Below are 13,151 nucleotides of genomic sequence, written 5' to 3' on the forward strand. Positions count from 1 at the left end.
GACCTTGGGCACAGAAGTCCTGGAAAGAGAATGGTGACAGTGACTAATCCATTAATGGTTGTGTGGTAACCACAGTTGTTTGAATACAGGTACTGTCAGGTAGTTCACATGTGAATAGGACATATCATTTAAGACTTTTACAGGTTGTTTTATGCTTTTTTTTTCTTTTGGATGAAGACAGAAGTCTTCAAAGATAAATGGAAAAAATAGAGGAAGTACTAACCATGAATTGCTAATTATGAAAATGGTTTTTAAAAACAAAAGGTCTTCTGTTTAATATTTTGACTTCTTTGTGGGTTGTATTGCTATTTATGCATTTGTGCCCTAAATTTTTATAGGTAATTCAAGACATGGAAAGATTTGGTATGAGATGAGGGATTTTGTTTTATTTATTGCTTTATATTTTGCTGAGTTCCAAAAAATGATTTTATTTGTCTATTAAATTTGCCAAGCAAATAGTCCCCAGTTGATAAAGGAGGAAAGCAACATTTGCTCTATTCACTTAAGATTACATCCACTGTTGGTTAATTTTGACATTAACTACTGCTGTACAAATTCAAAGAAACAGTTGTCAGGCTCCATCTTATAACCAAAGGTCATTCGATGAGACTCACATTAATGTTCCAAAAAAGTCTTAAAATGCTTTGTGCTCCAGCTTCAGATGCTTACATTGTTATCATTATTTATTTTATTTCAAGATTTTTCATGAAAGGCCTTTTAGTATCATTACATGGGGAATGTATAAAGACAGTCCACTGTGAGTGCATTTGCCACAGTAGTTCAAGTACACTGGCCTTGTGTCCTTGTCCCATTAGTTAGCAGTGTTGTCTGTCACCATGTGAGGACTAGGAATTCTGATACCCCAGGGTGAACAGGGTTTGAGGGCCTGGTGGGATGAAGTTATGTGTCGGTGGAGAGGATTTCAAAAAGAGTTTGTGAGGGTTGGGACATTTTAAGTACAGGAAATCATCTCGTGCTTCAAGGCAGTGACTAGATTTTCTTGATACTGCTAGAAATTCCAGATCTGTGAAATACTAGTGGATATGGGCCATTAAAGATGATGGAGTGGTGAAAGGGGAAAATTAAAGTTATAGTTGTGAACCTTTTTGAGGTCAGAGATTCCAGTGGGACTTTGGGATCTTTCCTCTAGAAAATGTGTAAAATGTTAGTTTCAATTTTGGAGTGTGTACTGATGCCCAAGGCTCAGTCTTGGTCCCAGGTTATAGAGCACTGAGTTAAATTTAGGGTATGAGGAACATGTCAATATTTGTCATTTTAATATTTATCTGGGAAGCAATTGTGAGTCTGTAATTTTCTGATTGTGTGGTTGACATGATCCTGGTAGTCTTACGTTTCTAATAGAATACCTCGATTAGTAGCTACACTAAGGAAGAATAGAATTAAAACTAAATGGAAATCATGCAAATTTCAAATATTTATCAAGGGAAAAACAAAAAACCACTATATGAAATTTTACTTTAGAATAAAAAAAATGAACCCAGGTGTGATGGTGCATGCCTGTAATCCCAGCTCTCAGAAGGCTGAGGCAGGAGGATTGCTGTGAGTTTGAGGCCAGCCTGGGCCACATAGTAAGTTCAAGCCCAGCCTGAAGTGTATAGTGAAGCCCTTTCTCAAACACACACACACACCCACACACACACACATACACACTAACAACAACAACAAAAAAAAAACAATAAAAAAATGTTCTTACCACAAGCTTTGTCCTACTCAAATGATGACTTATTTGTCATTGTTCTTTTATTTGGGAATTAGTTCCATTTTTTTCCTTTCATGTACAGAAATCAGAAAGTTACTCATTTATTAATCAGATATTCTGCTCTGCGACTTCCTGCAGACCCTCACTTCTGTGTCTCCACCTGCCCAGAAAGTAGCCACTCTCATTCTTTCTCTCAAGTGGGCAAAGGATGCAAAGTTTCTATCACTATTTTTGGAGGTATTTAAATATAATCTTGTTGTTTTACCAAAACATCTTATATCTGAGCGATAAAGTGCTTTTTCATCCCTCTATTAATAACTGACATTCTGTAAGTCAGTGTTAGCAGCAAGCCGGTCATCCTACCTAGATTCAGGGTGTGGCTGTAGACCTTGGAGTGTTTGGCTGGTTGATATTTAGCTTAGCACTGCTAAACTCAGCAGGAGAATGAGCAGTGTTTTCTACATATAGCGATGCTCAGTAGAGACTTGAGGTAAATTGAAACAACTGAGAGATATGAAGAACAGCTGCAAATGATTTGTTTGGACATGGCACTGGGGATCAAGCCTAAGGCCTCACGCATGCTAGGCATGTAAATGATTTTAAAATTTGGTTATTTTATTGAAATAACAATCAGGATCAGAGTAGATTTGGATGCATATTGAATCCATAACCTTTGCTTTTAAATTTTTTTATTAGTACATGTGTGCAGCACACTATTACCTTCAAGGTGAGGAGATTGTATATATACATCACACATTTTAATTCTTTTTACCTCCTCTTCTCTCCCTTCTCCTCTCCTCTGTCTCTTGATCCCCTTCCTATTTGCAAAATATCTATTATAATAGCTAAATCTTGGAAGCAGCCTGTATGTCTACCAGTAGATGACTGGGTAAAGAAAATGTGATATTTATGCACAGTGGAATACTCTGTGTTATAAATTTGAGTCATTGTAGGAAAATGAATGTACCTTGAGACCATAATGTTAAATAAATCAAACAGAAGTTTAAGTATTATATGGTTCCCTTACATGAGAAACCCATAGTATAAATAAGTAAAGTAAGAGATAGATGGCAAATGATTCTTTTAAAATGTATAAATCTTTAGAAGTCCGTAATTACTAGTTATAGACAAATTTGGATTTCCCAGTGTCAGTAACAGCAGCATCAGTGGTAGTCAACCATGGCATGTTTTGTGCTTTGCACCAAGTCCAAGAACACAAAGAAAGGATTAAGCAAGTTCTTTATTTGGAAAAACTTAACTGCTTCAATAGAGAGAAAGGGCGTGTACCCTGAAGTAGATTCCACTATGAGAGACCTAGACCAGGTTTTGGAAGGAAGAGCATGGATAACAGATGAAAGAGAGGGTCTCCGAGCTGGGAGTTAACATGACCCTGCTTCTCGCCAAAGCTCCACAGAGAAAGTTCCCTTGAGCCACACCACACAAGGCTCTGTCATGCACCTTGACCTATTTTGCATCACACATTTGTATTATTACTTGTTCAGCTGCCACCATCAGCCATAGCTGGTAAATCACTTAGGGGCAGCACTGGTATAGATATTGTTCAACTCTGAAGCATTGTTGCTGATGTATAGGAAATGATTTCTTTTACTAATAATGAATACACAAAGGAAAAGGTAGGACATGTATTTAATTCTGAAGGAAGGACATCCATTTGAGAGGACATGGAAGGAAAAAATAGGACAGTAAGTTGTGAGTGGATGAGAAAAACAGCATAAAGATTGGGGAAACTTTGACTATTAATAAATTAAACCATGGATAAGATATAATTTTAACTCTAAACCATGGTAGGGACTATTCACTTGGGAAATGTGATTAAAATGAAATGATGTGATACAAATTTTAGCGTATAATTGTGCATGAAGGAAGCAGTCTGCCTAGTATCTAAATTACAATTACATTCATATAAACTCATGTGTGTTTATGACTAGAGTCAGAGAGATCTATAATATTAATAATGACTTTCAGTGATATATAATCTGGAAAAAATGTTTTCTCCCCTTAACATTTGTTTGGGAACTATTTGAATGGAAATGGTATTTATTTAATTACTTGGAGGGTGAAGGATATAGCTCAGTGGCATAATTCCCTCCTGGCAAGCATGAAGCCCTGAGTTCGAGTCCCAGTACAGAAACTCCTTTCAATACAAATATGTTAGTTATTCTTGCCTTAAAAGTAGAATCATAAAGCAAATCATGAGCGGAAACAAAAAGAGAAAAATTATGCATTTTATTATTGAATAAATCATGAATTCTAAATAAACAATAGAAACATTCATTGTCTCCTGAAAATAGCTTAAAAATGCTTGATAATTGGTTATCTGTTACCTTTAAGTTTTAAAAGACAAGAATCATTTTTTGAAGCAGGGTTAAGAAAGGTCAGGAGTATAGTAAAAGATCAAGCACTGCACTTGTCATTAATGTCCTAAGGTGACACGGAAAGAATGTCCTAAAATGTGATTTACTGAGCTGAGACCTACATACCTGCTAGTCTATATCAAGCCAGCTAAATTGAAATCCTTTTCATTGTGATCAGTTTGGAATGAGCCATTTAAACTGAGCAGAAAGTTGCACTTGTTATTCAGTAGAGTCAGCCTGGTAGTACCCAGGAAGATCTACTAAAAAAACAAAGTTAAAGTTGATTTTTCAACAATCTTCTACAATCTAGATAAATATATATCATCTATATTATTTCTACGTTGTCAATGTGGGCCATATCTATGACTTCTTTCCTATCAATATAAAGTTGGAATTGCAACCATGCAAAGATTCTTGATGTTTTGAAGAAACAGAGGAAACACAACATTTTTCTTCATATAGTCTGCTCATCATTGGTTCTTTGGTTTTATCCTTTTTGTCATTGTTGCTTGACTTCTCAGTGGCAGATTGACTTTTCCTAACACTGAGGCCTGAGAGGAGTTTCTCCCCTGGGTATTTACAAGGCGGCCCTTGTGTGGCATAGTGAATGCTGAAGTGGGAAGATGCAGTTAGACTGGCTGATCCATGCAAACCCAATATTAAAGAGTTGATTAGGTGTTACCACTGACAAGGCCACTGGGTCACTTCACGCCACTGCTCTTTTTTTCCAGTTCTTTACTGCAGTGTGGTGCCAGTCATCTCGTCACAGAGAAGAAGAGATGACTTTAGCCCCTGGATGAATCTAGACCTGATGACCCATGAGCAGCTAGGTCTAATTCACAGTGGAGGGTTGATGTTTGATTTCCTAACTTGGAAAATTAATTTTTTATGTTCTTTCAGGAAAAGTGGAGGGGATGCGGGTGGCGGGACACCCAAAGTGACCAAAGCACCTTCTTTCTTCTCCAATTTCAGGGACATAATCTAGCCTTATTGTCCAAGACTCTCAGCCAAGGCTAAGTCTGATGCAGAGCTCTTCCTGAGTTACAATGTAGGTGACATCGGTTTTTAAGCTTGCATCCAGAAGCAGTATCAATGAAGGCACCATCTACAGCTCAGAGAGAGAATAATCTAGTGGGTTGTGGGGGTTCCTGGTGGGTGTACAGTGGGGAGCAGTCCAGGAAACTCTCCAGGGGATGTGCTGACAGGGAGGAAGCTGTAGCCGGAATCTCGTCCTTGGCTAAATCAGTGTCATACTACACTGTAGAGAAATGAGTTTTGTTGAAGTCTAGTTCTGTTTTCTTTGGTGCTGAACATCAAAGGGGTCCTGTTAAGAATCACTCTTTACAAGGAGTAAGTCCTTCAATGTGATGCAGTTTCCTGTTCTTATATACTCAGAGAGCCTTGCCTAGCTTCCAATGCATAGACTTGAAGGTATAGTTTAATTTCAACAATGTGGGGCTTAGGGGACAAAGTCAAGATTCTATTTTTCCCTAACTCAAATTATAAGTCAGCTTCTTATGACTGCTGTTGTTTTGATTGATGCTGAAAACTCCCAGCTTCTCTGAGCAGCAAGTTAGTTGTCTCTTCTAGCCCACATGACCAGGATGCCTTGCTGGCCATCCAGGTGAAGGGGATTCTCCAGGGAGCCTTTCTTTCTGTGTCCCTTCTTCTCAACTCTTTGTCTGCTTGTTTTGTTTTGTTTTTTAGGCAAGCACTCATCGTGTGGTTCAGGCTGACCTAGAACTCATCATTTTCCCAGGCTGGTATCACACTGGCAGTGATCTACCTGCCTCAGCCTCCAGAGCCTTATTTCTAATTCTTTCCAGCTGCTTGAGACCAGCGTGGATGCTCACAAGTGCTCTCGCAACAGGACGAACATCCTTTCTTATCTTGGTCCACGATGTCTTCTACTCAGCACGATTCTGCAGTTTGTCAGTAGCATCTCATTCGTGTCCTCACTTCCTGGCAAGTGAGAGTACTGGGTTTTTTAAGTGAAATCCGATACCAGTGTTACAGAAAGCAAAAGTACTTTCTGTAATGTTTTTGATTTTGGAAATACTTTCATCCTCACCTTGTGACTATTGAATGTCTCTACCCGTGTAATCTCCCAAAAATTTACTCTTAAAAAGCATTCTTTGTTTAAGACATATGCCCAGGGATTCATTTTATTTCATTGGTTTTTCCATTTCTTTAACTGTAATTTGTTCCAGATGTCTCTTTTTTCCACTTAAGCTACTGATTTTATACTTTTTCCTTGTAAATCAGTTGCACAGTAAGCCTGTTTGGTGAACATTAGTGAAATTTAGAAAACACTGATGAAGAATATTTATGAATATTGCTTCTAATTCTTTTGGGATAATGATACCTAGTGTTACATTGTTTCATAGCTTACTAAAATTATTCCAGACATTATTTTAATTGGCTGTCGTACTAATTCTGTGATGTAAGTTTAGTATTTCTTTGTAACATTTTATGTTAGAAAAATGGGAGAATTGTCTATAAAAGTAGAAACATTTGTCGAAGACCAAATATCAGAACTTAGGCTCAGATACTGAGACCAAGTCTGTACCCTTTGTGCCATCTCAAGCAACTCTCAGGCAGCCTTTGCTGCTGAGCAGAGACCTGGCCCTTTTTTTCTCCCTTTACCCCGCATCCACTGCCAGGTACCCACCCACTGAGAAAAGCAAGGAGGTACAGCCAGGTCTCTGCCTATTCTGAACTGGGTCGCTCTCCACCACCAGGGAGAACTCTTATGTCCAGCCTGAGGAATGGGAAGGGTAAAATCCCAACTCTGTGCCTGATGGTACATCATAGTGAGCACAAGGAAGTCGTGCATCAGTGACAGAGAGGTGAGACTGGGAAGGGCACGAGACATCAGCTTTGCAAGTCGTAAAACTGATAGTGAAGATAGTGAACACGGCATACTTGGTTGATAAAGTTGCGAGTACTTAATTTGTAACTTGTTTTGTAAAGCTGTTGTGGTGACACGCATATATGTACATTTTGTGTCATGAGACTAAATTAGATATGCCAAGACAAAAACTGTCATAGGTCTCTTTGTTAAAAAATTAATTCTAACTGGTGTTGGAAGTTTTACGTAGATATCTACTATCTCTTGTCTAGTTTTATTGTGCTAGGTCACTTAGAAGATAGTGCAAAAATGTTATTTTTTTAACCATGAAAAACCTCACTGTCTCAGATGTGCTGACTTAACCCCAGTCTGGGTTCCCCTCAAGCCACAACTCTTCTTCTGTTAAATCCACACAGCACCTGACACGAGTGGGTGCACAGCTGAGGAAGTTCAGTAACATATTTTTTCTTAGGATAAATCAAAGAACTACAGTTTATTGCCTCCTGAGAATGCACGGGGTTTTTTCATTGAATAAGAAATCATAATCAAAATTTAAAAATAAGTTTTACAGAAGTGAATTTCCTAGCTCCAGAGACCTCTGTGGGGCCCACGTGAACAGTACAAGAGTGTGTTTGCTGGTTATCTAGGCCTATGTTTGAATCTGGCTGCATGTTGTAAGTTGTATCTGAAACTGTTCAGACCTCTGATTTCATCATGGCCAAAGTGGATCTCACAGTCCACCACACAGCTTAGCTATGGAGACTCTGAGAGAACTTGCGTTTCATCCCACTCATCATGGGTACCTCTGGGAAGTGTCTAAAGTGTGAGGTGCTGAATGTGGAGAGTCAGCTTGATTGACTTTATGATCTGCTCAAGGGATTGGTAGAGCACACTTGATTGGGTCATTGAGGTGTGGCCTTGGGTACTACATTTAGCCCCTGCTCACTGCCTCTCTGTGTTGTTCTCCTGCTCTACTTCCTGGCTGTCATGAACCAGGCAGCTATTCTGTAATGCATACTTCCACCACTAGTTTCTGCCTTGGGGCCAGCTTATCATGGTTGATACAACACATCCTGATGTACCTATAGGGGACACCTAAGAAGCAAAGCTCAGACTGTTCCCCTTGGAACTGGCTAGCTAAGACTTCTCATAGCAACAGGAAGCCAAGGAGCTGCCTCCCAGGATTTTCTGGATCAGATTCAATGCTGCTCTATGAACAGAGGCTGTTGAGTTCCACCATGACTTTAGCCTTATGAGAGCGGTGAGCTGGGGTCACAGGAGTGGATGAGACAAAATGCAGTCTTTCCTTTGCAAAAATTCAAACTAGTAAAGATGTAATTCTAAATGGGACGGGTTTGAGGAGCTAAAGAGGGGTTATCCTGTGAGCGCCCCAGAGAAATCACATCAAATAGACATCAGCAACAGCAGCAAGTGGCAAGCAGCGAGCATCTTTATTGACTGCCACTACCCAGTGCAGCTCCTGAGGTTCTTGGGGTTAAGGACCAGCAAGAGGATGATAAAAATAAAGAAAAGACAAAGCTAGGGTCAGATGGAGCCCTTATTCTGCTGCTCAACCACTGCAGCACCTTTATTTACATACTGGGAAAGATGATGTCCCTTTCAGCCCCTTTGCCTAGCAACCCACTGCTTGGCAGGCTGGGCCCCTTGCCTTCTTGGTGCTGGAACACCTTGTTTACATAGCTTGTTTATGTCTTTCTATTTTTTCTGGGCTGGCCTTGCTTTAGCACCACACCTGTGGTCAATCTCCAGCTTCAACAGCTCCCTGTAATTGATGATAAATAATGCCAACATTCCTTGTGTGCTTGCTCTATCTACTACAGCCACTGTGAAAAGTACATTTCATGCTGCATCCCGTTTAATCTTCATGGCAAATGCCTCCTTCACAGAGGAGAAAATCAGTGCTTGAGGAGGTCAAGAGATTCTCTTCGGGTCAAACCACCAGATCCTAGATTTGGTTCAATCAATCATGATGAGTTTGACCTCTGATTTTCTATGTCTTTTATTTTTGCAGTTTTCTTTAAATGTTTGAAGCTTACAATTACTACAGGGTTTGCATATATTCAAATGACTATAGGACCAGGCAGGCAACACAGGAGTAGATGGAAAGGTATGAGAAGTAATGTGCAGAACAGTGTGATTTTATGGACCAAAGGCATTTACACATGCAATATACTGTTATTTTAGATGAATAAATGAATTGGAGCCCTTTACCACTCAGGAAATCCATTGATAAGGAGAGTTCAATTTTAAGTTTTTCTCATATTAATTCGACAAGGTAGTAGATCATTTAGATAGTTTAGGCAGAGAGGTAGGATATGTGTGTGTGTGTGTGTGTGTGTGTGTGTGTGTGTGCTCGCGCGCGCGCGTGCACGCGGGTACATACCTGTCTTTGTCTAAGGATGCAGCATGATTTGGGGAGAAATGTTTTTGTGTTTTAGTTTTTGAACTGACTGGGTTTGAATAGACCTTGATTTTGTCCGTATTTCGTAACTCTCTGCATTTCTTTTATTTCATCAATCAAAAATAATAATTATCTACAGGGTTGTTCAAAGATTCAAAAATAATATACATCAGGTATCAAGACTCTGCCTGGCACAAGGTGGACCCATAGTCAGTAGTGCTCTTGCTTTACCAATGCATTTGTTTTTCTTCTTAACCTGCTCCTTTCAGGTCACTGATAATTCACATGCATAGCCATCTCTTAACACATAATATCTCTGTTGATCTGATTGTGCACTGCTATTAAATTCCTTTCTGTAATGATAGCCATCCAAAAGCTTGAGGTGAATGGAAGGAAGCCTCTTCTCCTCAGCCTTTCTCCTTGGTTACAGTGAAAGTTAAGACTTGCAAAATGTTGTCAAGGAGTATATTAAATAAACTTCTAAGAACAAATAATGATCTATGCAGTCTACACTATAGACTGGGTGAAAACCCAGCTGTCTTTTAGGTACTAAACCACTACCTTTGTAGAACATTTCACTTGAGTCAGATCAGATACCAGACTAAGGCAAGATGCTTATTGCCATAGCAGGCATCAGGAAGCTACAAATCTGCTTTCCCAAAGGCAGGCTCATTTATGCTCAAATCCAGGACTCCACCCTGTCCCTGTCTTGCTGGATTCATTCACCCTGTTCATGAAAAGAAAGGTATGAGTATAACAATATTCAGCCAATCCACATACTGTACTGTGAATACCATTAATTTTTCCAGTGAACCCATTTCTAATATCCATGATGCTGATCATGAAACTTCTGATCTCACCAAGAGAAACCCATTTCTCAGCTTGCTATAGTGATTTAGAAGGCTCCAGTGTCACCTGAGATACTAGCAGTGTAAGGCAAATGCTTATAGCTGCACCTATGCTCTGGGGACTACAGCTGTTAGAGGTGAATTCACTGACTCTGGACCAGGGGGTTCAAGAAGGGTGATTTTTCTCCAGGAAGATACTTGGCAATGTCTGGCCACTTTTTGTTGCTGTATTATTGGTGCAAGGGGCTCTTGGCATCTAGTGTCAAGATGCCAAGCCTCCTGCTGAGCCTCCTGTCAGCTTTTGTACTTCCTGCTCACAAAATGTATGTAAGTTTCTCTTTCACTCTCAGTCACTGCTGGTGATTTGGACTTGGCCCCATCAGCCTGCTAGTGTAATAAACAGTTGCCTTCCAGTTCCTTGATGCAAAGAGTCTTCTATTCAGTTTGATTTTGGTGTTTCTACAATATTTCTTGATGTATTGGGCTGGGAAGACACTATGCTGACCGATTTAAGTCACTGGGATAAGTCTGCCAGCTGCTGTCAGGGCCACCCTTCCTGATCTGTGGGTAAGAAGGCGCACCCTCTGGATCTTTTCTTTGAGTCTCCATAGCAGTTGAATGGGAGCCCCACCATAACTGAAGTGACTGTGGAGACCTCATCAGACCCTGGAAGGAGTTGAAACTTGACTGAACCAGGCCCTCAGATAAGGTAGGCCTTCCCCAGGTTGTGTCCTGCAGGTAGCCTGTTTACCTGCTTGTTACCTGCTTGTAGCTGTTCCCACAGTGGGTGAGGGACCAGATCGCTCCTTGACATCTGACACCTGTTCCAGTTCCAGGTAATCAAGGTAGTCAGAATAGTCACCTGCTGCTGCTGGTCCAGTTAGATTTTGCCCATGGGACTGGTGAGCTAAAATACATTAACTTCTGTGTGTGTGTGCTTAAATGTGTGTGTGTGTGTGTGTGTGTGTGTGTGTGTGTGTGTGTACAAAATAAAGTACATGAGTACATGATCACCTGGTCTAGATTGGGAACTGGAAAAAAAATGGTCTAATCAGTCTTGAAGGAAAAATTAACACTTTAAAGGAAAGTCTACCCAGGCAGTATGCCAGCAGACCTGATAACAGAACAACACTTTTCCCTCTTCTGTAAATTTTCATCTTTGTAACATTATAATGTAACTTCAGATATAGTAAGATATAAACTGCCTCAGCAACCCATGATGTCACCCTCCAATCATATATGTCTCTTTAAAATCCTTGAAGCCCCCTTGGATGGGGCCTTGACTCTTTAGGAGATAGACAAAACACCTGAAGAGCTGACTGGCCAGATGCCTAAGTTATAACAAAGACTCAAAGGCAAAGTTGCCCAGGTGCACATGCCCAGAGTAAAGGGACAAAACAGGGATTGTCTTTGTAGTTCAAAACAAGCAAAAGGACAAGAGAGAGGATAGAGCCCACCTAGTTTAAGGGCCACCAAGGTCAGTCCTTGCTTGGTACCACCAGCCTGTCACTGCCTGCAGGCATCTGAAAGCTAGAGCAACTCCAGCCTGGGGTAATGGTCAAAGTCCTGTCAAACCCAAGGAAGTTTTACAGGAAAATCAAGTTACAAACTTTAACTAATTAGTAATTATATTTTTGGTTTTCAGTTTGAGTTGATGTACATAAAACATGTCTTGCTCATTACGAAGTGTTGAATGTACAGGATTACTTTTCTTTTAACTCTGTTGTTTTAAAATAAAAACACTGACTCAAGGTTACTCAGAGACCTCCTGGCAGTTGGTTAAGTTTACTATCTGAGGAAATAAAGGGACACTAAAATTCAAGTGGCCACAGTCAAGTTTGTTGTACAAGTTATAGTAAAAGCTAGAAGAGAAATATTAAGGATGCTATAAATGTAAGAGATAAACTTTTGGTATGAGAGGATTCGGTGTGATGAAAGTCTTGTCCTAATCAATGGATAAAAAGAGAGATAATGACAATACTAGAAAGTTTGTATATGTTGGGGAAAGTTTCTGGAGGAAATTTATTAAAAGGAAATATATATATATATATATATATATATATATATATATAGTTACTTGTTAATTTGGTGGAGTTCAAGTTGCTCCTTCTAAAAATCCCTATTAGGGAAATGATCAAATAGGCATGAGATTACCAGTCAAATAATAAACTTTAAAATCTTATGTATTACTCTACTGAATACTAAGATGAGCATTTAAATTAAATATATTACAAAAATAATGTGATTGTCATGCTGAAATAAAAGCTGCATAACTGCTATCTGTTAAACATTCTGCAGGGATTCAACTACTAGAACACCTAATGGATAAGAAATGACAGTCCTTTGCTGTACTTTATATTTCTAAGTACTTGATATTTAGGTAAACTTATAATAATTAAACCCACTGCAATACTAATACCACTGATCCTCTCTTTTGGGTGTTCAACAACTAAAATTTAGAGGCCAAAACTAAAAAGATGACTGAACTAAAAAAACAACCAATATTTTGGACCTGTTCTCCATGGTCAATAAGAACCCAAGACATGAGGATATAACAAAAAATGTCCCCCCAGCAATATACTTCAGTTTAAGTGCCCAGGAAAACAGTTCCTATTCCAGATTTGGTTGCTTTTTGTCTTTTAAAAATAGCTGATCACTATGATACATACTGGTCGCTATGATGATAGACTGTCAAACTGCTAAAATATACTCCTCCTGCCTGTAAAGCTGATGCAAGATCCATACAACATCATCTGGCCCTTCTTGGAGATGTATTTTAAGGACATATGATACATTTCATAACATTCACACATAAGCTAACGGTAAAGATGGGAATGACTGTAAGAATCTGTTGTAATGCAATCCATGAAGGTTTGAATATATAGCTAATATGTTTACAATCTATCACAAATATAATAAATAACATAGCCCCAAA

The sequence above is a fragment of the Cavia porcellus genome, unplaced genomic scaffold (genome assembly GCF_034190915.1).
Source record: "Cavia porcellus strain 051 isolate PalLab524CR breed Dunkin Hartley unplaced genomic scaffold, mCavPor4.1 scaffold_23, whole genome shotgun sequence".
Lineage (NCBI taxonomy): Eukaryota > Metazoa > Chordata > Mammalia > Rodentia > Caviidae > Cavia > Cavia porcellus.